At 41.1% G+C, this 26,419-nt stretch overlaps 9 non-coding genes across 9 annotated transcripts; 5 read left to right on the top strand and 4 right to left on the bottom strand.

The window, feature by feature from the left end:
- The first annotated feature begins 4,106 nt into the window (after positions 1-4,106).
- trnai-aau lies at positions 4,107-4,179 on the top strand. The gene has a single exon. It is a non-coding gene; the product is annotated as a tRNA-Ile (tRNA).
- A 5,391-nt stretch (positions 4,180-9,570) lies between these two features.
- trnaa-agc lies at positions 9,571-9,643 on the bottom strand. Its single transcript has one exon. It is a non-coding gene; the product is annotated as a tRNA-Ala (tRNA).
- A 641-nt stretch (positions 9,644-10,284) lies between these two features.
- Positions 10,285-10,357, bottom strand: trnaa-agc. Its single transcript has one exon. It is a non-coding gene; the product is annotated as a tRNA-Ala (tRNA).
- Positions 10,358-12,353: 1,996 nt separating this feature from the next.
- Positions 12,354-12,426, top strand: trnav-cac. Its single transcript has one exon. It is a non-coding gene; the product is annotated as a tRNA-Val (tRNA).
- Positions 12,427-18,231: 5,805 nt separating this feature from the next.
- Positions 18,232-18,304, bottom strand: trnaa-agc. The gene has a single exon. It is a non-coding gene; the product is annotated as a tRNA-Ala (tRNA).
- Positions 18,305-18,624: 320 nt separating this feature from the next.
- trnaa-agc lies at positions 18,625-18,697 on the bottom strand. The gene has a single exon. It is a non-coding gene; the product is annotated as a tRNA-Ala (tRNA).
- Positions 18,698-18,913: 216 nt separating this feature from the next.
- trnav-cac lies at positions 18,914-18,986 on the top strand. Its single transcript has one exon. It is a non-coding gene; the product is annotated as a tRNA-Val (tRNA).
- Positions 18,987-22,689: 3,703 nt separating this feature from the next.
- trnav-aac lies at positions 22,690-22,762 on the top strand. The gene has a single exon. It is a non-coding gene; the product is annotated as a tRNA-Val (tRNA).
- A 771-nt stretch (positions 22,763-23,533) lies between these two features.
- Positions 23,534-23,605, top strand: trnad-guc. Its single transcript has one exon. It is a non-coding gene; the product is annotated as a tRNA-Asp (tRNA).
- The last annotated feature ends 2,814 nt before the right edge of the window (positions 23,606-26,419 follow it).

The following is a 26,419-nucleotide window of genomic DNA, read 5'->3' as shown; positions in this document are numbered from 1 at the left end:
TAGAGTCCACTGAATATTTTAACGTTCCTAGTTTAGCTAGATTGGCGTGTGTGGTTAGCTAGTGCTTTTAAACTGTGTGTTCAGCTAGCTTGATGTTTCTTGTATTTAGCTCGCTAGCTTTTAACCTGTGTTCAGCTAGCTTGATGTTTCTTGTATTTAGCTCGCTAGCTTTTAACCTGTGTTCAGCTAGCTTGATGTTTCTTGTATTTAGCTCGCTAGCTTTTAACCTGTGTTCAGCTAGCTTGATGTTTCTTGTATTTAGCTCGCTAGCTTTTAACCTGTGTGTTCAGCTAGCTTGATGTTTCTTGTATTTAGCTCGCTAGCTTTTAACCTGTGTTTTCAGCTAGCTTGATGTTTCTTGTATTTAGCTCGCTAGCTTTTAACCTGTGTTCAGCTAGCTTGATGTTTCTTGTATTTAGCTAGCTAGCTTTTAACCTGTGTTCAGCTAGCTTGATGTTTCTTGTATTTAGCTAGCTAGCTTTTAACCTGTGTTCAGCTAGCTTGATGTTTCTTGTATTTAGCTAGCTAGCTTTTAACCTGTGTGTTCAGCTAGCTTGATGTGTCTTGTATTTAGCTAGCTAGCTTTTAATTTGTGTGTTCAGCTAGCTTGATGTGTCTTGTATTTAGCTAGCTAGCTTTTAACCTGTATTCAGCTAGCTTGATGTGTCTTGTATTTAGCTAGCTAGCTTTTAACCTGTATTCAGCTAGCTTGATGTTTCTTGTATTTAGCTAGCTAGCTTTTAACCTGTGTTTTCAGCTAGCTTGATGTTTCTTGTATTTAGCTCGCTAGCTTTTAACCTGTGTTCAGCTAGCTTGATGTTTCTTGTATTTATCTAGCTAGCTTTTAATTTGTGTATTTAGCTAGCTTGATGTTTCTTGTATTTAGCTATCTAGCCTTTAACCTGTGTGTTCAGCTAGCTTGATGTGTCTTGTATTTGCTAGCTAGCTTTATTTGTGTGTTCGCTAGCTGTGTGTCTTGTATTTGCTAGCTAGCTTTTAACCTGTGTGTTCAGCTAGCTTGATGTGTCTTGTATTTAGCTAGCTAGCTTTTAATTTGTGTGTTCAGCTGTTGATGTGTCTTGTATTTAGCTAGCTGCTTTTAACCTGTATTCAGCTAGCTTGATGTGTCTTGTATTTAGCTGCTAGCTTTACCTGTATTCAGCTAGCTTGATGTTTCTTGTTTTGCTGCTAGCTTTTCCTGTGTTTTCAGCTAGCTTTATGTTTCTTGTTGTCGCTAGCTTTTAACCTGTGTGTTCAGCTAGCTTGATGTTTCTTGTATTTATCTAGCTAGCTTTTAATTTGTGTATTTAGCTGCTTGATGTTTTTGTATTTAGCTATCTGCCTTTAACCTTATTTAGCTAGCTTGGCACCAAATTGTTGTTTAATTTCAGTTGTAAATATATAACTATAATAAGATATAGTTGTTTGGGGTCCACTGAATATTGTGTTTTGTTCCTAATTGCCAGAGTTGACGTGGCTGGTTGCATCAGCCCAACTGCTCCGTGTGCCCAACGTCTCCTCCGTGCTGAGAACCATCTGAGGTCTGAAACAACACAAATGAGGTTTACATACTGTGTGTGGTCCGGTCCAAGTCATTTACATGTCACTTTAGAGGTGTTTTTCCATAGCTAGCTTTTTAACCTGTGTATTTAGCTAGCTAGCTGTTAACCTGTGTATTTAGCTAGCTAGCTGTTAACCTGTGTGTTAAACTACCTAGCTTTTGACCTGTGTATTTAGCTTGTTTAAAAAGTTATTTACGCAATTTATTAACAACAAGAAAGAAAATGTACAACAGCCCTGAAAGCTGTGAGCAGCCATGTACAGGCCCTCGCACCTCTCCCGGCCGGGATTACCGGTTGGTTTGTGTGTTTTATATAAAGCTGAATTCCTGTTGCCAGCAGGGGATGCTAGGACTATAAGTGATATTTGCCTGTATATGTCATCAGGCCTTAAAGTGTAAAGTGCAGGTTAACCACCACAACCAATTAATATGTACATAAAGTGCTCAATATGTATATATTTAAACATTTCTGTCTTAAAAATCGTTAAAATAGTGAGTGAGTTATTTTTGATCTCAACATCTTTATATTTGCTTATATAAAACTGGCTTTGACAATATTCCATCTAGATTCTTAAGAGATGCTGCTGAGGTTATCACCCCATGAGTTTTATATTTTCATTTTGTGGTTTGGTGGCCAGTGAAAATGTTTGGCCAGTTTCCTATATGTTCCTGAACGCATCACGTCGGCTCTCACAGGGTTTCCGTAGTGTAGTGGTTATCCGCGTTCGCCTAACACGTAAGGGGCCCCGGTCGACGGGCGGTAACAGGTGTTGGCTTTTCCCTCGGTAGGAAGCTCCGTGTTTGGTGCAAAGTGACAGTTAGTCAAAGCCCCCTATTCTTGACCCCCTCTCTCCTCCTCAATATCTACAGACACAGAAATGGCACATCCTAACTGGGTATTTAGCTAGATTGATGCGTCTTGTGTTTAGCTAGCTAGCTTTTACACTGTGTGTTCAGCTAGCTTGATGTTTCTTGTATTTAGCTCGCTAGCTTTTAACCTGTGTTCAGCTAGCTTGATGTTTTTGTTTTTAGCTTGCGCAAGCTGCTTTTTAACCTGTGTTCAGCTAGCTTGATGTTTCTTGTATTTAGCTCGCTAGCTTTTTAACCTGTGTTCAGCTAGCTTGATGTTTTCTTGTATTTAGCTCGCTAGCTTTTTAACCTGTGTTCAGCTAGCTTGTGTTTCTTAATTTAGCGCTAGATATTTATCTGTTTTCAGCTAGCTTGATGTTTCTTGTATTTAGCTAGCAGCTTTTAACCTGTGTTCAGCTAGCGTGTGTTTCTTGTATTTAGCTTGCTAACTTTTAATTTGTGTATTCAGCTAGCTTGATGTTTCTTGTATTTAGCTTAGCTAGCTTTTAACCTGTGTGTTCAGCTAGCTTGATGTGTCTTGTATTTAGCTAGCTAGCTTTTAACCTGTATTCAGCTAGCTTGATGTTTCTTGTATTTAGCTAGCTAGCTTTTAACCTGTGTTTTCAGCTAGCTTGATGTTTCTTGTATTTGGCTGCGCTGGCTTCTTAACCTGTGTGTTCAGCTAGCTTGATGTTTCTTGTATTTATCTAGCTAGCTTTTTATTGTGTATTTAGCTAGCTTGATGTTTCTTGTATTTAGCTATCTAGCCTTTAACCTGTGTATTTAGCTAGCGCTTGGCACCAAATTGTTGTTTAATTTCAGTTGTATATATAACTAACTATAATAAGATATAGTTGTTTGGGGTCCACTGAATATTGTGTTTTGTTCCTAATTCCCAGAGTTGGCACGTGGCTGGTTGCATCAGCCCAACTGCTCCCTTCCCCTAACGTCTCCTCCGTGCTGAGAACCATCTGAGGTCTGAAACAACACAAATGAGGTTTACATACTGTGTGTGTGTCCGGTCCAAGTCATTTACATGTCACTTTAGAGGTGTTTTTCCATAGCTAGCTTTTAACCTGTGTATTTAGCTAGCTAGCTGTTAACCTGTGTATTTAGCTAGCTAGCTGTTAACCTGTGTGTTAAACTACCTAGCTTTTGACCTGTGTATTTAGCTTGTTTAAAAAGTTATTTACGCAATTTATTAACAACAAGAAAAGAAAATGTACAACAGCCCTGAAAGCTGTGAGCAGCCATGTACAGGCCCTCGCACCTCTCCGCGCTTCGGGATTACCGGTGGTTTGTGTGTTTTATATAAAGCTGAATTCCTGTTGCCAGCAGGGGATGCTAGGACTATAAGTGATATTTGCCTGTATATGTCATCAGGCCTTAAAGTGTAAAGTGCAGGTTAACCACCACAACCAATTAATATGTACATAAAGTGCTCAATATGTATATATTTAAACATTTCTGTCTTAAAAATGCGTTAAAATAGTGAGTGAGTTATTTTTGATCTCAACATCTTTATATTTGCTTATATAAAACTGGCTTTGACAATATTCCATCTAGATTCTTAAGAGATGCTGCTGAGGTTATCACCCCATGAGTTTTATATTTTCATTTTGTGGTTTGGTGGCCAGTGAAAATGTTTGGCCAGTTTCCTATATGTTCCTGAAGGCATCACGTCGGCTCTCACAGGGTTTCCGTAGTGTAGTGGTTATCACGTTAGCCTAATACGCGAAAGGTCCCCGGTTCGAGACCGGGCGGAAAAGTATTGTTGTTTTCCCCTACGGTAGGAAGCTCCCGTGTTTGGTGCAAAGTGACAGTTAGTCAAAGCCCCCTATTCTTGACCCCCCTCTCTCCTCCTCAATATCTACAGACACAGAAATGGCACATCCTAACTGGGTATTTAGCTAGATTGATGCGTCTTGTGTTTAGCTAGCTAGCTTTTTAAACTGTGTGTTCAGCTAGCTTGATGTTTCTTGTATTTGCTCTAGCTTTTAACCCTGTGTTCAGCTAGCTTGATGTTTCTTGTATTTAGCTTCGCTAGCTTTTAACCTGTGTTCAGCTAGCGTGATGTTTCTTTGTATTTAGTTCGCTAGCTTTTAACCTGTGTTCAGCTAGCTTGATGTTTCTTGTATTTAGCTCGCTAGCTTTTAACCTGTGTGTTCAGCTAGCTTGATGTTTCTTGTATTTAGCTCGCTATACCTGTGTTTTCAGCTAGCTTGATGTTTCTTGTATTTGCGCTAGCTTTTAACCTGTGTTCAGCTAGCTTGATGTTTCTTGTATTTAGCTAGCTAGCTTTTTAACCTGTGTTCAGCTAGCTTGATGTTTCTTGTATTTAGCTTGCGAACTTTTAATTTGTGTATTCAGCTAGCTTGATGTTTCGTATTTAGCTAGCTGCTTTTAACCTGTGTGTTCAGCTAGCTTGATGTGTCTTGTATTTAGCTAGCTAGCTTTTAACCTGTATTCAGCTAGCTTGATGTTTCTTGTATTTAGCTAGCTAGCTTTTAACCTGTGTTTTCAGCTAGCTTGATGTTTCTTGTATTTAGCTCTGCTAGCTTTTAACCTGTGTGTTCAGCTAGCTTGATGTTTCTTGTATTTATCTAGCTAGCTTTTAATTTGTGTATTTAGCTAGCTTGATGTTTCTTGTATTTAGCTATCTAGCCTTTAACCTGTGTATTTAGCTAGCTTGGCACCAAATTGTTGTTTAATTTCAGTTGTAAATATATAACTATAATAAGATATAGTTGTTTGGGGTCCACTGAATATTGTGTTTTGTTCCTAATTGCCAGAGTTGGCGTGGCTGGTTGCATCAGCCCAACTGCTCCGTGTGCCCAACGTCTCCTCCGTGCTGAGAACCATCTGAGGTCTGAAACAACACAAAAGAGGTTTACATACTGTGTGTGTGTCCGGTCCAAGTCATTTACATGTCACTTTAGAGGTGTTTTTCCATAGCTAGCTTTTAACCTGTGTATTTAGCTAGCTAAGCTGTTAACTGTGTGTTAAACTACCTAGCTTTTGACCTGTGTATTTAGCTTGTTTAAAAGTTATTTACGCAAATTTATTAACAACAAGAAAAGAATGTACAACAGCCCTGAAAGCTGTGAGCAGCCATGTACGCCCTCCCGCACCTCTCCGCCGGCGGGATTACCCGGTGGTTTGTGTGTTTTATATAAAGCTGAATTCCTGTTGCCAGCAGGGGATGCTAGGACTATAAGTGATATTTGCCTGTATATGTCATCAGGCCTTAAAGTGTAAAGTGCAGGTGTAACCACCACAACCAATTAATATGTACATAAAGTGCTCAATATGTATATATTTAAACATTTCTGTCTTAAAAATGCGTTAAAATAGTGAGTGAGTTATTTTTGATCTCAACATCTTTATATTTGCTTATATAAAACTGGCTTTGACAATATTCCATCTAGATTCTTAAGAGATGCTGCTGAGGTTATCACCCCATGAGTTTTATATTTTCATTTTGTGGTTTGGTGGCCAGTGAAAATGTTTGGCCAGTTTCCTATATGTTCCTGAACGCATCACGTTGGCTCTCACAGGGTTTCCGTAGTGTAGTGGTTATCACGTTAACTACCCGCACAAGGTCCCCGGTTCGAGACCGGGCGGAAACATTGTTGGCTTTTTCCTCCGGTAGGAAGCTCCCGTGTTTGGTGCAAAGTGACAGTTAGTCAAAGCCCCCTATTTTGCCCCCCCCTCTCCTCCTCAATATCTACAGACACAGAAATGGCACATCCTAACTGGGTATTTAGCTAGATTGATGCGTCTTGTGTTTAGCTAGCTAGCTTTTAAACTGTGTGTTCAGCTAGCTTGATGTTTCTTGTATTTAGCTCGCTAGCTTTTAACCTGTGTTCAGCTAGCTTGATGTTTCTTGTATTTAGCTCGCTAGCTTTTAACCTGTTTTCAGCTAGCTTGATGTTTCTTGTATTTAGCTCGCTAGCTTTTAACCTGTATTCAGCTAGCTTGATGTTTCTTGTATTTAGCTAGCTAGCTTTTAACCTGTTTTCAGCTAGCTTGATGTTTCTTGTATTTTGCTCGCTAGCTTTTAACCTGTGTTTTCAGCTAGCTTGATGTTTCTTGTATTTAGCTCGCTAGCTTTTAACCTGTGTTCAGCTTGCTTGATGTTTCTTGTATTTAGCTACCTAGCTTTTAATTTGTGTATTTAGCTAGCTTGATGTTTCTTGTATTTAGCTATCTAGCCTTTAATCTGTGTACTCAGCTAGCTTGGCACCAAATTGTTGTTTAATTTCAGTTGTAAATATATAACTATAATAAGATATAGTTGTTTGGGGTCCACTGAATATTGTGTTTTGTTCCTAATTGCCAGTGTTGACCTCACTGACCTCCTCTCCACCTACCAACCCTCACGGTCCCTCAGATCCACCTCAGCTGGTCTCCTCTCCCCCTACCAACCCTCACGGTCCTTCAGATCCACCTCAGCTGGTCTCCTCTCCCCCTACCAACCCTCACGGTCCTTCAGAAATGGCACATCCTAACTGGGTATTTACAGTGCCTTGCGAAAGTATTCGGCCCCCTTGAACTTTTCGACCTTTTGCCACATTTCAGGCTTCAAACATAAAGATATAAAACTGTAATTTTTTGTGAAGAATCAACAACAAGTGGGACACAATCATGAAGTGGAACGAAATTTATTGGATATTTCAAACTTTTTTAACAAATAAAAACTGAAAAATTGGACGTGCAAAATTATTCAGCCCCTTTACTTTCAGTGCAGCAAACTCTCCCAGAAGTTCAGTGAGGATCTCTGAATGATCCAATGTTGACCTAAATGACTAATGATGATAAATAGAATCCAGCTGTGTGTAATCAAGTCTCCGTATAAATGCACCTGCTCTGTGATAGTCTCAGAGGTCCGTTTAAAGTGCAGAAAGCATCATGAAGAACAAGGAACACACCAGGCAGGTCCGAGATACTGTTGTGGAGAAGTTTAAAGCCGGATTTTGATACAAAAATATTTCCCAAGCTTTAAACATCCCAAGGAGCACTGTGCAAAGCGATAATATTGATATGGAAGGGAGTATCAGACCACTACACAATCTACGAGAGACCCGGCCCGTCCCTCTAAACTTTCAGCTCATACAATGAGAAGACTGATCAGAGAAGCAGCCAAGAGGCCCATGATCACTCTGGATGAACTGCAGAGATCTACAGCTGAGGTGGGAGACTCTGTCCATAGGACAACAATCAGTCGTATACTGCACAAATCTGGCCTTTATGGAAGAGTGGCAAGAAGAAAGCCATTTCTTAAAGATATCCATAAAAATTTCGTTTAAAGTTTGCCACAAGCCACCTGGGAGACACACCAAACATGTGGAAGAAGGTGCGGTGGTCAGATGAAACCAAAATCGAACTTTTTGGCAACAATGCAAAACGTTATGTTTGGCGTAAAAGCAACACAGCTCATCACCCTGAACACACCATCCCCACTGTCAAACATGGTGGTGGCAGCATCATGGTTTGGGCCTGCTTTTCTTCAGCAGGGACAGGGAAGATGGTTAAAATTGATGGGAAGATGGATGGAGCCAAATACAGGACCATTCTGGAAGAAAACCTGATGGAGTCTGCAAAAGACCTGAGACTGGGACGGAGATTTGTCTTCCAACAAGACAATGATCCAAAACATAAAGCAAAATCTACAATGGAATGGTTCACAAATAAACATATCCAGGTGTTAGAATGGCCAAGTCAAAGTCCAGACCTGAATCCAATCGATAATCTGTGGAAAGAACTGAAAACTGCTGTTCACAAACGCTCTCCATCCAACCTCACTGAGCTTGAGCTGTTTTGCAAGGAGGAATGGGCAAAAATGTCAGTCTCTCGATGTGCAAAACTGATAGAGACATACCCCAAGCCACTTACAGCTGTAATCGCAGCAAAAGGTGGCGCTACAAAGTATTAACTTAAGGGGGCTGAATAATTTTGCACGCCCAATTTTTCAGTTTTTTATTTGTTAAAAAAGTTTGAAATATCCAATAAATTTCGTTCCACTTCATGATTGTGTCCCACTTGTTGTTGATTCTTCACAAAAAATTACAGTTTTATATCTTTATGTTTGAAGCCTGAAATGTGGCAAAAGGTCGAAAAGTTCAAGGGGGCCGAATGCTTTCGCAAGGCACTGTAGCTAGATTGATTCGTCTTGTATTTAGCTAGCTAGCTTTTAAACTGTGTGTTCAGCTAGCTTGATGTGTCTTGTATTTAGCTAGCTAGCTTTTAACCTGTGTTCAGCTAGCTTGATGTTTCTTGTATTTAGCTCGCTAGCTTTTAACCTGTGTTCAGCTAGCTTGATGTTTCTTGTATTTGGCTAGCTAGCTTTTAATTTTTGTATTTAGCTAGCTTGATGTTTCTTGTATTTAGCTAGCTAGCTTTTACCCTTTTTTCAGCTAGCTTGATGTTTCTTGTATTTAGCTATCTAACCTTTAATCTGTGTATTCAGCTAGCTTGGCACCAAATTGTTGTTTAATTTCAGTTGTAAATATATAACTGTAATAAGATATAGTTGTTTGGGGTCCACTGAATATTGTGTTTTGTTCCTAATTGCCAGTGTTGACCTCACTGACCTCCTCTCCCCGTACCAACCCTCACTGTCCCTCAGATCCATCTCAGCTGGTCTCCTCTCCCCCTACCAACCCTCACGGTCCCTCAGATCCACCTCAGCTGGTCTCCTCTCCCCCTACCAACCCTCACGGTCCTTCAGATCCAACTCAGCTGGTCTCCTCTATATCCAAAAGTCCAAACTCCGCAGTTTTGGGGACAGAGCCTTCTCCAGAGCAGCTCCCAGGCTCTGGAACTCCCTCCCCCAAGAGATCCGGACCTCTGAGTCCCTCACCATCTTCCAGTCCCTCCTCAAGACCTCTTAACCTCTGTCTATCCCTAGCCCCACGCCCCTTCCTTTTCATCTGTGCCTGACTCTTGTTTTGCTTCTTTTGTTCTGTTTTCGTAATCTACTCTACCCTGTAAAGCGACTTTGAGTCTATGAAAAGTGCTATACAAATTAAATTTACTGTTATTATTATTGTTATTATTATTATTATTATTATTATTATTATTATGTTGAAACAGCAATGGCCAAAAACTGAACGAGTGCTCCATGTTTTTTGTCCTGTCATGTGAAAAGTAAATGTTACTGGAGGATGCGGGCATCGATCCCGCTACCTCTCGCATGCTAAGCGAGCGCTCTACCATTTGAGCTAATCCCCCGTGATGACCTCATGTGTGTGACGTAATCTTATATACGTAGTTAGAAGTGCATTTCAGATAGTTAGTAGTGTGTGTCTGTGTGTGTCGTGTGTATGTTTGTGTCCGTGTGTGTTTGTGTCTGTCTGTGTTTTTTTTGTCTGTGTGTGTGCGTGCGTGTGTGTGTGTCTGTTTGTGTGTGCGTTTTTGTGTCTGTGTGTGTGTGTCCCTGTGTGTGTGTGTCCCTGTGTGTGTGCGTTTTGTGTGTGTGTGTGTGTGTGTGTGTATGTTTGTGTCTGTCTTTGTGTGTGTGTGTGTGTCTCTATGTGTGTGTGTGTATGTTTGTGTCTGTGTGTGTGTCTCTATCTGTGTGTGTGTGTATGTTTGTGTCTGTCTTTGTGTGTGTGTGACTATTTGCGTCTGCGTTCACTTGTCACCATTTGAGCTAATCCCCCCCACGATGCTTTGGCTGTCCAGACGTCACTGTTTTTTTACGTAACGCATATGTACAGTCTATGGAAATAGATGTCAAAGTAATTACGTTTTTGCAGTTGGTGAGTACTAAACTTGCAACATCTGCATTGAAGTGGCTTTTGCTTTGCGGTCATGGATGTATTACGAGTGCTCCATGTTTTTTGTCCTGTCATGTGAAAAGTAAATGTTACTGGAGGATGCGGGCATCGATCCCGCTACCTCTCGCATGCTAAGCGAGCGCTCTACCATTTGAGCTAATCCCCCGTGATGACCTCCATTGTGTGACGTAGCCTTATATACATAGAAGAGTTTTGCGAGAGTCCAAAGTTGTTAACAATGCTTTTACGATACAGTAGCTGTGTCACAGTTCAGCACTCAAAAAAAAAGCTGTGTGTGTGTGCTTGTTTTACTATATTTGTGGGGGTCAAAAACCGGGAGTGCAGTATACTTGTGCACAGCCTAAGTGCACAGCCTTGTTGGGACCAAAATGCTGGACCCCACAAGGTTAAAGGGCTGTTTGAGGGTTAAGACTTGTTTTTAGGATTAGGGATAGAATTAGGTTATGGTTAGGGTGAGGGTTAAGATTAGGCTGTTAGTTAAGGTTATGTGTGTGTAAGTGTGTGTGTTTGCGTCTGTGTTCGCTGTCATATATTTATTACGTAATGGCCTCTGTTTCAGACATGTCAGTTTCCGTAGTGTAGTGGTTATCACGTTCGCCTCACACGCGGAGGCCAGTCGCGTATAGGTGTAGAAGACTTTCTCGTAAAAAAGGGAAAGATCATGACAGATGATAGATAGATAGATATAGATAGATAGATGAACAAAATGTTTCACCTATTAATCTTAACAATTTAATATTCTGTTTTGCATAGCAATTAAACCCCATTCCAGACATGCTGTAGTATTTAACGTTACCCATTCAAAATGTACACTATAGTTGCCTGAAATAGGAAGTATTTATGTCTCAGTGATATGATTTTTAAATACAAAAAATGTAGAAGCATGCAGCAAGAGAAAAAATAGAAATCAGACAGGTCTTCCACAAAGTAACCTTATTACAATTGGTAAACATTACTAAAAACGCTAAAATATAACGTTATGCATAACGTTAAGGTATTAACCTTAATGTTAGCTAACATCATACCATTAACTAAAACAGTTAGAAACTGTCAATCATAAAACAATAACACTAAACGCAACGTAACACTTTCCCATATAAACAAAGGGAGACGCATGCATTTACTATTTACTTTTGATAAGTTTACCAGCTTCTTAGACGACAGAACAGTGATTAAAACGCCGCATCACCGATATAAAACCTCCGTGGATTATATTCTCTACTGCTGCTGCTGATGATGATGTGAAGGCTGTCACTGTAAGCAGGAAACAAAGAAGAAAAGAGTAAAGTCTCCTTAACTTTATCCACAGGGGAAAGCGCCCCCGAAATCCAGCTTGTGGCCACAAATATATGACAGCCGTAGTTTAAGACTTACCATAGAGAATGAGTGGTAAAAGTTAAGAGAATTAAGCCCTACTATTCACGGCCCAGTCCCCGGGGCCAGTCGGAAACATTGTTGGCTTTTCCCTACGGTAGGAAGCTCCCGTGTTTGGTTGGTAAGAGCTCAAATGTGTCTTCTTTCAAACGAGCAAAGTGACAGTTAGTCAAAGCCACAGCCCCCCCCCCCTCTCTCCTCCTCAATAACTACAGACAGAAATGGCACATCCTAACTGGGTATTTAGCTAGATTGATGTGTCTTGTATTTAGCTAGCTAGCTTTTAACCTGTGTGTGCAGCTAGCTTGATGTGTCTTGTATTTAGCTAGCTAGCTTTCAACCTGTGTGTGCAGCTAGCTTAATGCTTCTTGTATTTAGCTCGCTAGCTTTTAACCTGTGTTCAGCTAGCTTGATGTTTCTTGTGTTTAGCTATCTAGCCTTTAACCTGTGTATTTAGCTATCTTGGCACCAAATTGTTGTTTAATTTCAGTTGTAAATATATAACTATAATAAGATGTAGTTGTTTGGGGTCCACTGAATATTGTGTTTTGTTCCTAATTGCCAGAGTTGACGTGGCTGGTTGCATCAGCCCAACTGCTCCGTGTGCCCAACGTCTCCTCCGTGCTGAGAACCATCTGAGGTCTGAAACAACACAAACCAGGTTTACATACTGTGTGTGTGTCCGGTCCAAGTCATTTACGTGTCACTTTAGAGGTGTTTTTCCATCATGTATTTTCCAAAATATGTCGCAATTTTCATACATGGCAGTTTCCGTAGTGTAGTGGTTATCACGTTCGCCTCACACGCGAAAGGTCCCCGGTTCGAAACCGGGCGGAAACATTGTTTTCCATTTCAGGATCATGTTCATGTTAGAGATTCATTGCTGCCAAATCTCATCATGCCTCAGACCAAAACCCTTCCTACCTCTACTCTGGATCTCTGCAACTCATTCCTCCACTTTTTCACTGACAAAATCAACATCATCTACTAATCTCTATCCCCTGTATCTGACCTCCCAGGATCTACTCCAGCACCCACCACGGCCCCTCCTCTCCCCATCTCTCCTGACCTCCCGACCCCTCTTCCTCACTGCCTCCTCTCCCATTTTGACCCAGTCACTCCTCCTGAAATCTCCAAACTCATCAGCTCTTCCAAACCCACTACCTGCTCCCTTGACCCCCTCTCTACTCCACTTCTGAAGTCCTGCCTCCCGGTCCTATGCCCCTCCCTCACTAACCTCTTCAACTCCTCACTGTCCCTTGGAACTGTCCCCTCTGCCTTCAAAACTGCCGCTGTCACCTCAATCCTTAACAAACCTGGTCTAGATCCCTCCTCCCTCAACAACTACCGCCCAATATCCAACCTCCCCTTTCTGTCTAAAACCCTGGAACGCATAGTCGCCTCACAACTACAAACCCATCTTCGCCCCCTCAACAGCACAGAAACCGCTCTCCTCAAAATCCTCAACGACCTCCTCACCTCTGCTGACACCGGTTCGCTCACCAGACTCAAAGACCTCGGTGTCGAAGGTACTGCACTCAGCTGGCTCCACTCCTACCTATCCAACAGATCCCACTTCATCTCTCTCCACAACCACACCTCTGCCACAGCCACAGTCACTCAAGGTGTTCCCCAAGGCTCCGTACTCGGCCCCATCCTCTTCATCATCTACATCCTCCCTCTTGGTCACATACTCCGCCACTTCAACCTGGACTTCCACTGCTATGCCGATGACACCCAGATCTACCTCAGCACCAAATCCCCGCACAATCCTCCCCTCTCCCACATCATCTCCTGTCTGTCAGCTATTAAAACCTGGATGCAACACAACTTCCTCAAACTCAACAGCGATAAAAAAGAATTCCTCCTCATCGGCTCCAAATCCACACTCAGCAAAACCAATAACCCCACTATCACCATCGACGGCACCATTGTCTCCCTATCGCCCCAGGCCCGCAACCTTGGCGTTATCTTTGATTCCACCCTCTCCCTTGAGCCCCACATCTGTCAAGTCATTAAAACCTCCTTCTTTCACCTCCGCAACGTTGCCAAAATCAGACCCTCTCTCACACCCCCCGCTGCTGAAAGACTCATTCACGCCTTCATCTCCTCCCGACTGGACTTCTGCAACTCACTTCTCCTCGGCATCAGCTCTACCAACATCAACCGACTCCAACTGGTCCAGAACTCAGCCACCCGCCTCATCACCCGCTCCAAATCCTGGTATCACATCACTCCAGTCCTAAAACAACTCCACTGGCTTCCTATCTCCCACCGGATCACCTACAAAATTCTGGTCGTCACCTAAAAAGTCCTCCACCATCTGGCCCCCTTATACCTCACTGACCTCCTCTTCCTGTAACAACCCTCACGGTCCCTCAGATCTGCCTCAGCCGGTCTCCTCTCCACCTACCTCCACCAAGTTTTTTCAGATGTTCTCGTTAATATTTTGTCGACTATGGTTACACTGTGTTTAAGGTATGGTTACACTGTGTTTAAGGTACGGTTACACTGTGTTTAAGCTATGGTTACACTGTTTAAGGTATGGTTATAACAACGGGACAATTTTATCCATTTTCGGCATCTCATTCATCACTATATTCACTTCTGACAACGTTTTAGGCGAGAAATTAACTGTTTAAATTTCGAATATAGGTAGTCTTGCGAAAATCGTTACTGAATTGATAATTTGCTTCAAAGTTTTCAGAGTTGAGAAGCTCCATAAAGTAACGCGACATCCAGCAGCGCCTGCCCCGGCCGCTGGCTCGTCTCTCGGTTAGTCTCGCTCGGACACCCCGCTGTAAACAGGAGGTCTCTCAGACCGCTCTCATAAATAAGAGGCTTTTATTTATTTTTATTTATTTTTCACAACACATGTCCATCATAAGACAAATATAGGTAGTTTAACACACAGGTTAACAGCTAGCATGCTGAATACACAGATTAACAGCTAGGTAGTTGAACACACAGGATAACAGCTAGCTAGCTGAATACACAGGTTAACAGCTAGCTAGCTGAATACACAGGTTAACAGCTAGCTAGCTGAATACACAGGTTAACAGCTAGCTAGCTAAATACACAGGTTAACAGCTAGCTAGCTAAATACACAGGTTAACAGCTAGCTAGCTAAATACACAGGTTAACAGCTAGCTAGCTAAATACACAGGTTAACAGCTAGGTCGCTGAATACACAGGTTAACAGCTAGCTAGATTAATACAAGGCTTCTACAATGATTTGTAGAAGCCTCGGAAACATCGTTTGCTTTTCCCTACGGCAGCATCAGCCCAACAGCTCCGTGTGCCTGATGTCTTCTCCGTGCTGAGAACCATCTGAGGTGTGAAACAACACAAACCAGGTTTACATACTGTGTGTGTGTCCGGTCCAAGTCATTTACATGTCACTTTAGAGGTGTTTTTCCATAGCTAGCTTTTAACCTGTGTGTTCAGCTAGCTTGATGTTTCTTGTATTTAGCTAGCTAGCTTTTAATTTGTGTATTTAGCTAGCTTGATGTGTCTTGTATTCAGCTAGCTTGATGTTTCTTGTATTTAGCTAGCTAGCTTTTAACCTGTTTTCAGCTAGCTTGATGTTTCTTGTATTTAGGTCGCTAGCTTTTAACTTGTGTATTTAGCTAGCTTGATGTGTCTTGTATTTAGCTCGCTAGCTTTTAACATGTGTGTTCAGCTAGCTTGATGTTTCTTGTATTTAGCTCGCTAGTTTTTAACCTGTATTCAGCTAGCTTGATGTTTCTTGTATTTAGCTCGCTAGCTTTTAATTTGTGTATTTAGCTAGCTTGATGTGTCTTGTATTTAGCTAGCTAGCTTTTAACATGTGTGTTCAGCTAGCTTGATGTTTCTTGTATTTAGCTAGCTAGCTTTTAATTTGTGTATTTAGCTAGCTTGATGTGTCTTGTATTCAGCTAGCTTGATGTTTCTTGTATTTAGCTAGCTAGCTTTTAACCTGTTTTCAGCTAGCTTGATGTTTCTTGTATTTAGGTCGCTAGCTTTTAACTTGTGTTCAGCTAGCTTGATGTTTCTTGTATTTAGCTTGCTAGCTTTTAACCTGTGTTCATCTAGCTTGATGTTTCTTGTATTTGGCTAGCTAGCTTTTAATTTGTGTATTTAGCTAGCTTGATGTTTCTTGTATTTAGCTATCTAGCCTTTAACCTGTGTATTTAGCTATCTTGGCACCAAATTGTTGTTTAATTTCAGTTGTAAATATATAACTATAATAAGATGTAGTTGTTTGGGGTCCACTGAATATTGTGTTTTGTTCCTAATTGCCAGAGTTGACGGGCTGGTTGCATCAGCCCAACTGCTCCGTGTGCCCAACGTCTCCTCCGTGCTGAGAACCATCTGAGGTCTGAAACAACACAAATGAGGTTTACATACTGTGTGTGTGTCCGGTCCAAGTCATTTACATGTCACTTTAGAGGTGTTTTTCCATAGCTAGCTTTTAACCTGTGTGTTCAGCTAGCTTGATGTTTCTTGTATTTAGCTAGCTAGCTTTTAACCTGTGTGTTCAGCTAGCTTGATGTTTCTTGTATTTAGCTAGCTAGCTTTTAACCTGTGTTCAGCTAGCTTGATATTTCTTGTATTTAGCTTGCTAGTTTTTAACCTGTGTTTTCAGCTAACTTGATGTTTCTTGTATTTAGCTCGCTAGCTTTTAACCTATGTTCAGCTAGCTTGATGTTTCTTGTATTTAGCTTGCTAGCTTTTAATTTGTGTATTTAGCTAGCTTGATGTGTCTTGTATTTAGCTAGCTAGCTTTTAATTTGTGTATTTAGCTAGCTTGATGTGTCTTGTATTTAGCTAGCTTGATGTGTCTTGTATTTAGCTCGCTAGCTTTTAATTTGTGTATTTAGCTAGCTTGATGTTTCTTGTATTTAGCTAGCTTGATGTGTCTTGTATTTAGCTCGCTAGCTTTTAACCTGTGTTCAGCTAGCTTGATGTTTCTTGTATTTAGCTATCTAGCCTTTAACCTGTGTATTTAGCTAGCTTGATGTTTCTTGTATTTAGCTAGCTAGCTTTTAACCTGTGTGTTCAGCTAGCTTGATGTTTCTTGTTTTTAGCTAGCTTGCTTTTAACCTGTGTGTTCAGCTAGCTTGATGTTTCTTGTATTTAGCTAGCTAGCTTTTAACATGTGTGTTCAGCTAGCTTGATGTTTCTTGTATTTAGCTTGCTAGCTTTTAATTTGTGTATTTAGCTAGCTTGATGTGTCTTGTATTCAGCTAGCTTGATGTTTCTCGTATTTAGCTCGCTAGCTTTTAACCTGTGTTCAGCCAGCTTGATGTTTCTTGTATTTAGTTCGCTAGCTTTTAACCTGTGTTCATCTAGCTTGATGTTTCTTGTATTTGGCTAGCTAGCGTTTAATTTGTGTATTTAGCTAGCTTGATGTTTCTTGTATTTAGCAATCTAGCCTTTAACCTGTGTTTTTAGCTATCTTGGCACCAAATTGTTGTTTAATTACAATATATAACTATAATAAGATATAGTTGTTTCTTGTATTTATCTAGCTAGCTTTTAATTTGTGTATTTAGCTAGCTTGATGTTTCTTGTATTTAGCTATCTAGCCTTTAATCTGTGTACTCAGCTAGCTTGGCACCATATTGTTGTTTAATTTCAGTTGTAAATATATAACTATAATAAGATATAGTTGTTTGGGGTCCACTGAATATTGTGTTTTGTTCCTAATTGCCAGTGTTGACCTCACTGACCTCCTCTCCACCTACCAACCCTCAAGGCCCCTCAGATCCACCTCAGCTGTCTCCTCTCCCACAACCCTCACGGTCCAATCCACCTCAGCTGTTCCTCTCCTACCAACCTCAGTCTTCAGATCCACCTCAGCTGGTCTCCTCTCCCCCTACCAACCCTCACGGTCCCTCAGATCCACCTCAGCTGGTCTCCTCTCCCCCTACCAACCCTCACGGTCCCTCAGATCCACCTCAGCTGGTCTCTATATCCAAAAGTCCAAACTCCGCAGTTTTGGGGACAGAGCCTTCTCCAGAGCAGCCCCCAGGCTCTGGAACTCCCTCCCCCAAGAGATCCGCACCTCTGAGTCCCTCACCATCTTCCAGTCCCACCTCAAGACCTCTTCACCTCTGTCTATCCCTAGCCCCACGCCCCTTCCTTTTCATCTGTGCCTGACTCTTGTTTTGCTTCTTTTGTTCTGTTTTTGTTATCTACCCTACCCTGTAAAGCGACTTTGAGTCTATGAAAAGCGCAATACAAATTCAATTTACTATTATTATTATTGTTATAATTATTATTATTATTATTATTTTTATTATTATTATTATTATTATGTTGAAACAGCGCAACTGTCCCATAGACACCTATGTAATGGTTAAAAGGGGTACTGCATCACAGTATTTTCAGATTTCCTCGTTAATATTTAGTTGACTATGGTTACACTGTGTTTTTACGCTATGGTTACACTGTGTTTAAGGTATGGTTACACTGTGTTTAAGGTATGGTTACGCTGTGTTTAAGCTATGGTTACACTGTGTTTAAGGTACACAGGTATGCTACAATAAGTTTAGGTATTGAGGCTTTGGTCTAAGCATTAGTTTTTCATTTGTAAGCAGTGGCCAAAAACTGAACGAGTGCTCCATGTTTTTGTCCTGTCATGTGAAAAGTAAATGTTACTGGAGGATGCGGGCATCGATCCCGCTACCTCTCGCATGCTAAGCGAGCGCTCTACCATTTGAGCTAATCCCCCGTGATGACCTCATGTGCTGTGTGTGTGTGTATGCTTGTGTGTGTCTTTGTGTGTGTGTGACTATTTGCGTCTGCGTTCACTTGTCACCATTTGAGCTAATCCCCCCCACGATGCTTTGGCTGTCCAGACGTCACTGTTTTTGTACATAACACATATGTACAGTCTATGGAAATAGATGTCAAAGTAATTACGTTTTTGCAGTTGGTGAGACATCTGCAGTTGGTGAGACATCTGCATTGAAGTGGCTTTTGCTTTGCGGTCATGGATGTATTACGAGTGCTCCATGTTTTTTGTCCTGTCATGTGAAAAGTAAATGTTACTGGAGGATGCGGGCATCGATCCCGCTACCTCTCGCATGCTAAGCGAGCGCTCTACCATTTGAGCTAATCCCCCGTGATGACCTCCATTGTGTGACATAACCTTATATACATAGTTAGAAGAGTTTTGCGAGAGTCCAAAGTTGTTAACAATGCTTTTACGATACAGAAGCTGTCCCAGTTCAGCACTCAAAAACTATTATATACTATTATGCTATACTTACTATATTTGTGGGGTCTGTGTTCACTGTCATATATTTATTACGTAATGGCCTCTGTTTCATACATGTCAGTTTCCGTAGTGTAGTGGTTATCACGTTCGCCTCACACGCGAAAGGTCCCCGGTTCGAAACCGGGCGGAAACATTGTTTTCCATTTTGAATGTATGTACAGATCACATACAGGCTGATATTTATAGAAAAATAGGTAATATATCTGTATCTGGGTTAAACAAGCAATTCTATCTGAAATCCGACCATATATCCCTAATGGAATGATCCTTTCTCTTTAGTTGGCCTCTGCTGGTCTGCAGCACCCTGGCAGGTTGCCTCCAATCATTCTGGGCTGCTCGATTATGGAAAAATATGATAAAAACAGTGCTGGCCCGGGACATAGGCAGTATAGGCTAAATGCGATTAATTTGACTGATATTTGGATTGAAATTTTATTCACAATAATGGAGTGAATTATAATTTTTTTGTATCATTCTAAATTCAATCTAAAAATTTAATCTTTAAATTTTTAAAGTTTTTAAAGTTTAAAATGTTTACCCCGTGCAGTCCACTGTCCTGGCTCCCAAATGGTGGAACGAGCTCCCCATCGACATCAGGATGGCTGAAAGCCTACACATCTTCCGCCGAAGGCTAAAAACACATCTCTTCTGACTCTTCTGCACTTTCATGTCTCTTTGTAGCTTAGCTTATTTAAAGCTAATGTTCTTGCTCTTACTACTTGTTGTCTGGAGTTTGAACCTTCACAGTTGAAAGCACTTAATTGTAAGTCATTATGGATAAAAGCCTCCGCTAAATGACATGTAATGTAATAATGTTTATTCTTTCTTTAAAGATGCACTTTTAAATCCATCCCCTGCTATCCCTTGGATATCTGTGACAACTCCTGCCCCCCCCCCCACCCCCCCCCACACCTCTGCACCGCCAAGTGATGCTGCATCAGGGTAATAGTTTTATTACATTTTGTCCAGAGGTATTTATAGAGTTGGACTGTTCATAAAAGAAAGGTTTACGGTATGTTACTGGAAGTGAAACTTGCCTTTTTTCATGTTTTATACATTCATCCTGTAGAGCCTCTGATGCACCAACCCGATAATCGGCTGGTGGCGAGGTCAGTAGCTAAGTTTCCATCCACTTGTCAATCAAATTATCTGAAGTTCGGTAAAAAAACTCATGCGAATAAAGCTGGTGAAAGTGTGTTTCCACCCAACAGCTTTAAAGCGAATAAAAACCTCTGCGTGATGACGTCACATGCTGTTTTGCATTGGTATATCGAATTGATTTGAGACATTTTAAGGTGTTTCCGTTCATTTCTGAACTGAATCGCACAAGATTCAAGCGAACGTTTGCGAACAAAGTTTTGCTAGACAAAAGTAGTTGTTAATATTAGAAGCCAGCCTAAGCTCCGATGGGCCTTTGGCCTAGGATCTGATCCAGCTCATCTAAAAGGTGGAACTTGCCTTATATTTTCCTCCGGCACCGCTGAGAGACAACTCTCTTTGTTGAGCCGTGTATCGCTGTTTGAGCGCCTTCCATTTACTCCGCAGGACGTCCCACGGCTTGTCGTAAGGGGACATTCTAAAACGCTTAACGTGAAAAAGCTTAACATGGTTTAATATCTAAACAACGATCAGTCATCACCAGTATCATGGTCATATCTTGTCATGAACTCTTAAGCCTGTCAAAAAAACTAAATCGAAATCCAACGATTATAGAAGTTATCTCACGTTAATGTGTCAGATAACGTCCATAATATTTGGACATTGGGTTAGGTTTGACCGTTTTAAGTGGTTATGATGAGCAATATAGAAGAGGATGTTTTTGGTGATGATTGATCGTTGTTTAGATACATTAAACCATGTTAAGCTTTTTCACATTAGGACTTATAAAGCCAATGAGAACCGTGGAGAGTCAACCCCCAGCCGCTCCGCTGCCCTGAAGCAGAAACGCTTTATGTCAGATAACGTCCATAATAATTGGACTTTGGGTTAGATTATTTGACAGTTTTCCGTGGTTATGATGGGTAATATGAGAGAGAAATTTGGTGATGATTGATCATTGTTTAGGTACATTAAACCACGTTGCTTTTCCCGCCATATTAATAATATTAATACGGCCACTGATGAAGAAAATATTAACGTGAGATAACTTCTATAATCGTTGGATTTCGATTTAGTTTTTTTGACAGGCTTAAGTGTTCATGACAAGATATAACCATGATACATCTGGTGATGATCATCGTTGTTTAGATACATTAAACTACGTTAAGCTTTTTCATGTTAAGCGTTTAATGTCCCTGTCGTAACTGTTTGTCATTTCCTTCGCGAGCTCCTGATAAATGATGGCGTTTCTTAGATTTTTGCTATCTAAAATAGCTGTTTTATTTTTCTGGTAAATTAAATTAAAAAAGTATCTCGTCTCCTCGTTTGTCCGCTTACATCTGTTTTTGTTTTGCAAACAGAGCGGAAATACTGGGCGGAAATTAACTGAAACTTCTTCTTCTTCGTTTTATTGCGGGTTGCAACCATAAAATGACCTAAAACTTAATCGCAATTCATTATTTATTCGTCAAATAACGTTTCCATCAGCGTTTATCGCATAAGCCATATATCGATCAAGAGAAAATCCGATGAGACCGAAACGTATTTCATTTGAGTCGATATTCATGAAATTCAGTCGGATTTTACGGTTTCCATTAGGCATTTTTCATTCAATATCACTTAATTCGGATAAAAACGGGTCGATGGAAACATAGCTAGTGACTCGAGTCGGTTCGGTGTGTGTTCGGAGGGCGGGCACTGATCTGAAATGAAGACAGATTCAGCAGCAGCTATATATAAACTAATTTAAGGGGTTTTTTTTGTCAGTGTTTGGCGTTTTTCATGCTTTTACATGTTTTTGTAGCTTTTTTATTTTTTTGGGATCGCTAACCAGGAAATGACGAGCGGGATGAGCGTGACTAGAGTCTCTCAAAATGAGACGAAAATCTTTTAAACTGACCTTTGTTGATCTTAAATGAAGACAGATTCAGCAACTGCACGGCCTATTTCTCTCTTTTCGTTTTTTTCTCGTTTCGGTGAACTATTTTAGTACAATATGAGATCGGATTCTGAACGAGCCGCCATGACAGTCTGGCTTTGAATTTCTGGAGAAACCAGACCCCACGTGACGTGATCATCCAATCAGCTGCTGTCGGCAGTCGGCGTCGCTTCGGTGTGTTCCGAGGAACTTTTTTTGGCCAACTCAGGGAGGCAGTCAGGCCAATTTTTACATTAATCTTGACCGCTGTAAATATGCGAGAAAAGTCGATAGAAACACGGAGTAGCTGCAGCTACGTGTACGAGCTTCCTCTGAGCTAAAACTGCAGTTGTCGGGGCAAGTTTTAGAGTGCCTTTGTGCCTCTTAACAGACAAAAAATGCAATTAAAACGTCTGTGCAACATGAACAGGGCCCTAATGTGACAACAAGATGCGTTTTCACCTCAGACATTGTTTAAAATCACCTACCCTGTCTCTATCCTGCTGGTAGCTAGCTCGCCCTGCTAGCTGCTAGCTGCCGTGTGTTCAGTCATGTTTCAGACCCCACACCAGACCCCACGTGACGTGATCATCCAATCAGCTGCTGTCGGCAGTCGGCGTCGCTTCGGTGTGTTCCGAGGAACTTTTTTTGGCCAACTCAGGGAGGCAGTCAGATTGACTGCCTTTTCTGCTGAAGGTTGGCCCTTTGGTTGGTGTGTCACCGGCTTAAGTCTCAGCTTCAACATAATGTATGGAAGACAGTACATTACTACGACATTCAAGGTTTTTTTCTGTTTCTGGACGCCTTTTTGCATTACAGGGTTTCCGTAGTGTAGTGGTTATCACGTTCGCCTAACACGCGAAAGGTCCCCGGTTCGAGACCGGGCGGGAACATTATTTGTTTCTTGCTGTGATTCATGTTATGGCTTCCTCCTGCTTTCTTAGAAGTAATAACTGTCCGTTAGAAAGAGACGTGATCTGTAAATGTGGATTTTCCGATGTGTCCCCGAAAGCAGCTTTTAGCTTTGCGTCAAAACATTTTGCAATGAGTAATCAAATTAGGTAGGGATCCATCCCATAATGTTGTCAGACACTTAGAATAATAATCTGAGTCTGTCAGCAGCAACAGCTGCTACAGTAGGTTTAGTGATCCATCTGTATACTTTGTGACTAATTTGGCCTCACATTGCAGCAAGTTTGGGTTACACAGAGATAGTACAGTGACTCACTGGGAGGCTGGGCTTTTAAAACACAGAGAAATGCTCATTGCCTCAATCAGAAAGACACATACAGCTTTTGGAGTGTGCTTTAGAGTTATCTGATCGTATCTTCATGTGTGTTTTACAGAGCCCAGTCGTGTCGCTTCAACGGCAGCTTAAAACTTGAATTCATTAGTTTTAAAAGCCTCTTTCTCACCTGTTTGAGCTCATACTCATCTGCTGGCTTTAGTCATCTTCATATCAATGATGTTTTTTGTTAACTCACATGGCTCAAACAGATGCTTGTCACCACTGAAGGTCTTTTGGGAAACAAACTGGTAAATGTGGATTTGTATTTGTTCATTTATTTGTGTGTAATTTATCAAAATGTTGAAACAGCGCCACTGTCCCAAAGACACCTATGTAATGGTTAAAAGGGGGTACTGCACAGACAGATTTCTGGCTGTCCTCGTTAGTATAGTGGTCAGTATCCCCGCCTGTCACGCGGGAGACCGGGGTTCAATTCCCCGACGGGGAGGCAATCTTTTTTTAATTTTTATTTGCTAGTAAAGTAACCGATTATTTTCCTCATCTGTTAGTTGTTCATTCTATAAAATGTAAGAAAATGTTGATCAATGTCTCCCAAAAGCCCAAGATCACTTCCTTAAAATGTCTTGTTTTGTCCTCAATTCAAAGATATTCAGTTTACTGTCACAAAGGAGAGAATAAACTAGAACATATTCACTTTTTACAAGCTGACATTACACAAGTTTCCCTTCATAAAAATTTATAAAACCGATTAATCAATAATCAAAATAGTTGGAGATTTAAGTCATAGTTGACCAACCATGTTGATTAAATTCTTGCAACTTTAGTGTAAATTATAAATGATAGGGGTGCAATGGATCACTGAACTCAAGGTTCGATGGGATCACGGTTTTGAATCACGGATCTTTTAATTTTTTGGATCAGCACATAAAAACGGGGACTATTTAAAAAAAAAAAAAACTTTCATTCATTACTGAAACTCAGCATGTTCGAGCCGAGAACAAAGGACTTTCACCCAGGAACTGCATGTTTTAATCCAAACCACAATCTTTTTCAATGTTTTTTTTACTAAATTAGTAGAGCATAAAGCAATATATACTCAGCAAAACTTTCAACTGCTTTTATATTTTAAGCAAACTTAACATATATGCAAATATTTGCATGAACATTAAAAGATTTAACAACTAAGACATGAAATGAACAATTTTCACTGACAAGTGACTAACAGAAATGCAATAATGTGTCCCTTAACAAAGGGGGGGGGTCAAAGTCAAATGTATCCCTCAGTATCTTGTGTCCCCACCAGCTGCATTAAGCACTACAGTGCGTCTCCTCCTCATGTACTGCACCAGACTGGCTAGTTCATTAAAGGGGAATTCCGGCCAATTTTTACATTAATCTTGACCGCTGTAAATATGCGAGAAAAGTCGATAGAAACACGGAGTAGCTGCAGCTACGTGTACGAGCTTCCACTCAGCTAAAACTGCAGTTGTCGGGCCAAGTGCCTTTGTGCCTCTTAACAGACAAAAAATGCAATTAAAACGTCTGTGCAACATGAACAGGGCCCTAATGTGACAACAAGATGCGTTTTCACCTCAGACATTGTTTAAAATCACCTACCCTGTCTCTATCCTGCTGGTAGCTAGCTCGCCCTGCTAGCTGCTAGCTGCCGTGTGTTCAGTCATGTTTCTGTGAAAATCAACATGCAGCAGTTCCGTGTGTATTTGTAGCTCATCCATTTTGTGTGTGATCGATCTGGTGTTGGTGAGTAGGAGGCTTGGCAGGGCGATCTCTGTGGTAGTTCCCTTAGCTGGACTAGCAGGTCCTGACCGGCAGTGTCTCCCTGTAGCGCTGTCTTAGGCGTCTCACTGTAGGGACATTGTAATGTGTCGCCCTGGCCACATCTGCTGTCCTCATGCCTCCTTGCACCAGGCCTAAGGCATGTTCACGCAGATTAGCAGGGACCCTGGGCGGTGTTTTTCAGAGTCAGTATAAAGGTCTCTTTACTTTCCTAATTTCTTTTAAAGGAACGCGCCGACTTATTGGGAATTTAGCTTATTCACCGTGACCCCCAGAGTTAGACCAGTCCATACATACCCTTCTCATCTCCCAGGAGCATCAGGACAGCACAGATCCTGCAGATGAATGGTTCCAGTAATCTTACTGCTCCGAATAAGTGACAAAATAACGCCAACATGTTCCTATTTACATGTTGTGAATTGTAGAGTCACAGCGTGTACAAAAAACAACGTAACATGAGACACAGCCATCTTCTAACCGTAAACAAACCGGGAACTATATTCTCAGAAGGGGAAGCTCTGCTACTTCTGCTATTTGGGCAGAATTATTTTGTTTTGCAGCAAGCCTGTCTGAGAATATAGTTCCCGGTTTGTTCACGGATAGAAGATGGCTGTGTCTCATGTTACGTTGTTTTTTGTACACGCTGTGACTCTACAAATCACCACATGTAAATAGGAACATGTTGGTGTTATTTTGTCACTTTTGTCACAATTCGGAGCAGTAGGATTACTGGAACCATTCACCTGCATGATCTGTGATGGGCTGATGCCGCTGGTGCTGTCAGGCAGCGTTACAGCACGCACGGAGATGAGAAGGGTATGTATGGACTCTGGGGGTTACGGTGAATAAGCTAAATTCCCAATAAGTCGGCGTGTTCTTTTAACTGTGACCTTAATTGCCTACCCCCTGCAAGCTGTTATTGTCTTTTCGACCATTCAACAGGTGCATGTTCATTAATTGTTCATGGCTCATTCAACAAGCATTGTTTAAACCCTTTACAATAAAGATCTCTAAAGTTATTTAGATTTTTACAAAAGTATCTTTAAAATACAGTGTCCTGAAAAAGGGGCGTTTCTTTTTTTGCTGAGTTTATATTGCTGAAACTAAAAAAATATATTTCACACTATTATCTTGGTTAAACTTTACAATTAGAAAAAAATCACCAACACATCAAAAATACACAGCCTACAGCACATTGGACAATGCTAGGTGCTAGCTGCTAAAACTAAACTAACCTGTCTTTAAAGCAACGCATTATTTCTTTACTTTTATTAATCAGAGCATTCACAAAAATCACTCCAAATCAGCAGGGGAGGAGTGTAGAAACAGCTGTTTACACCGGTTTGCAGCTCTCTTTCTCGTTGTCGAGGGGTTGGGAGGGTTGTGAACACCAACCTCATTATTCTGGGTGATCATGACCCAAAAAGGTTGAGAACCACTGTGTTACACCACTGATAAATAACTAACAAAAGGGCCCCAAAGCACTTACTATGCAACCCAACTA

This window comes from Perca fluviatilis, chromosome 16 (assembly GCF_010015445.1).
Source record: "Perca fluviatilis chromosome 16, GENO_Pfluv_1.0, whole genome shotgun sequence".
NCBI lineage: Eukaryota > Metazoa > Chordata > Actinopteri > Perciformes > Percidae > Perca > Perca fluviatilis.
The sequence above is the reverse complement of the archived record's forward strand: the minus strand, read 5'-3'. Positions and strand labels throughout refer to the sequence as shown.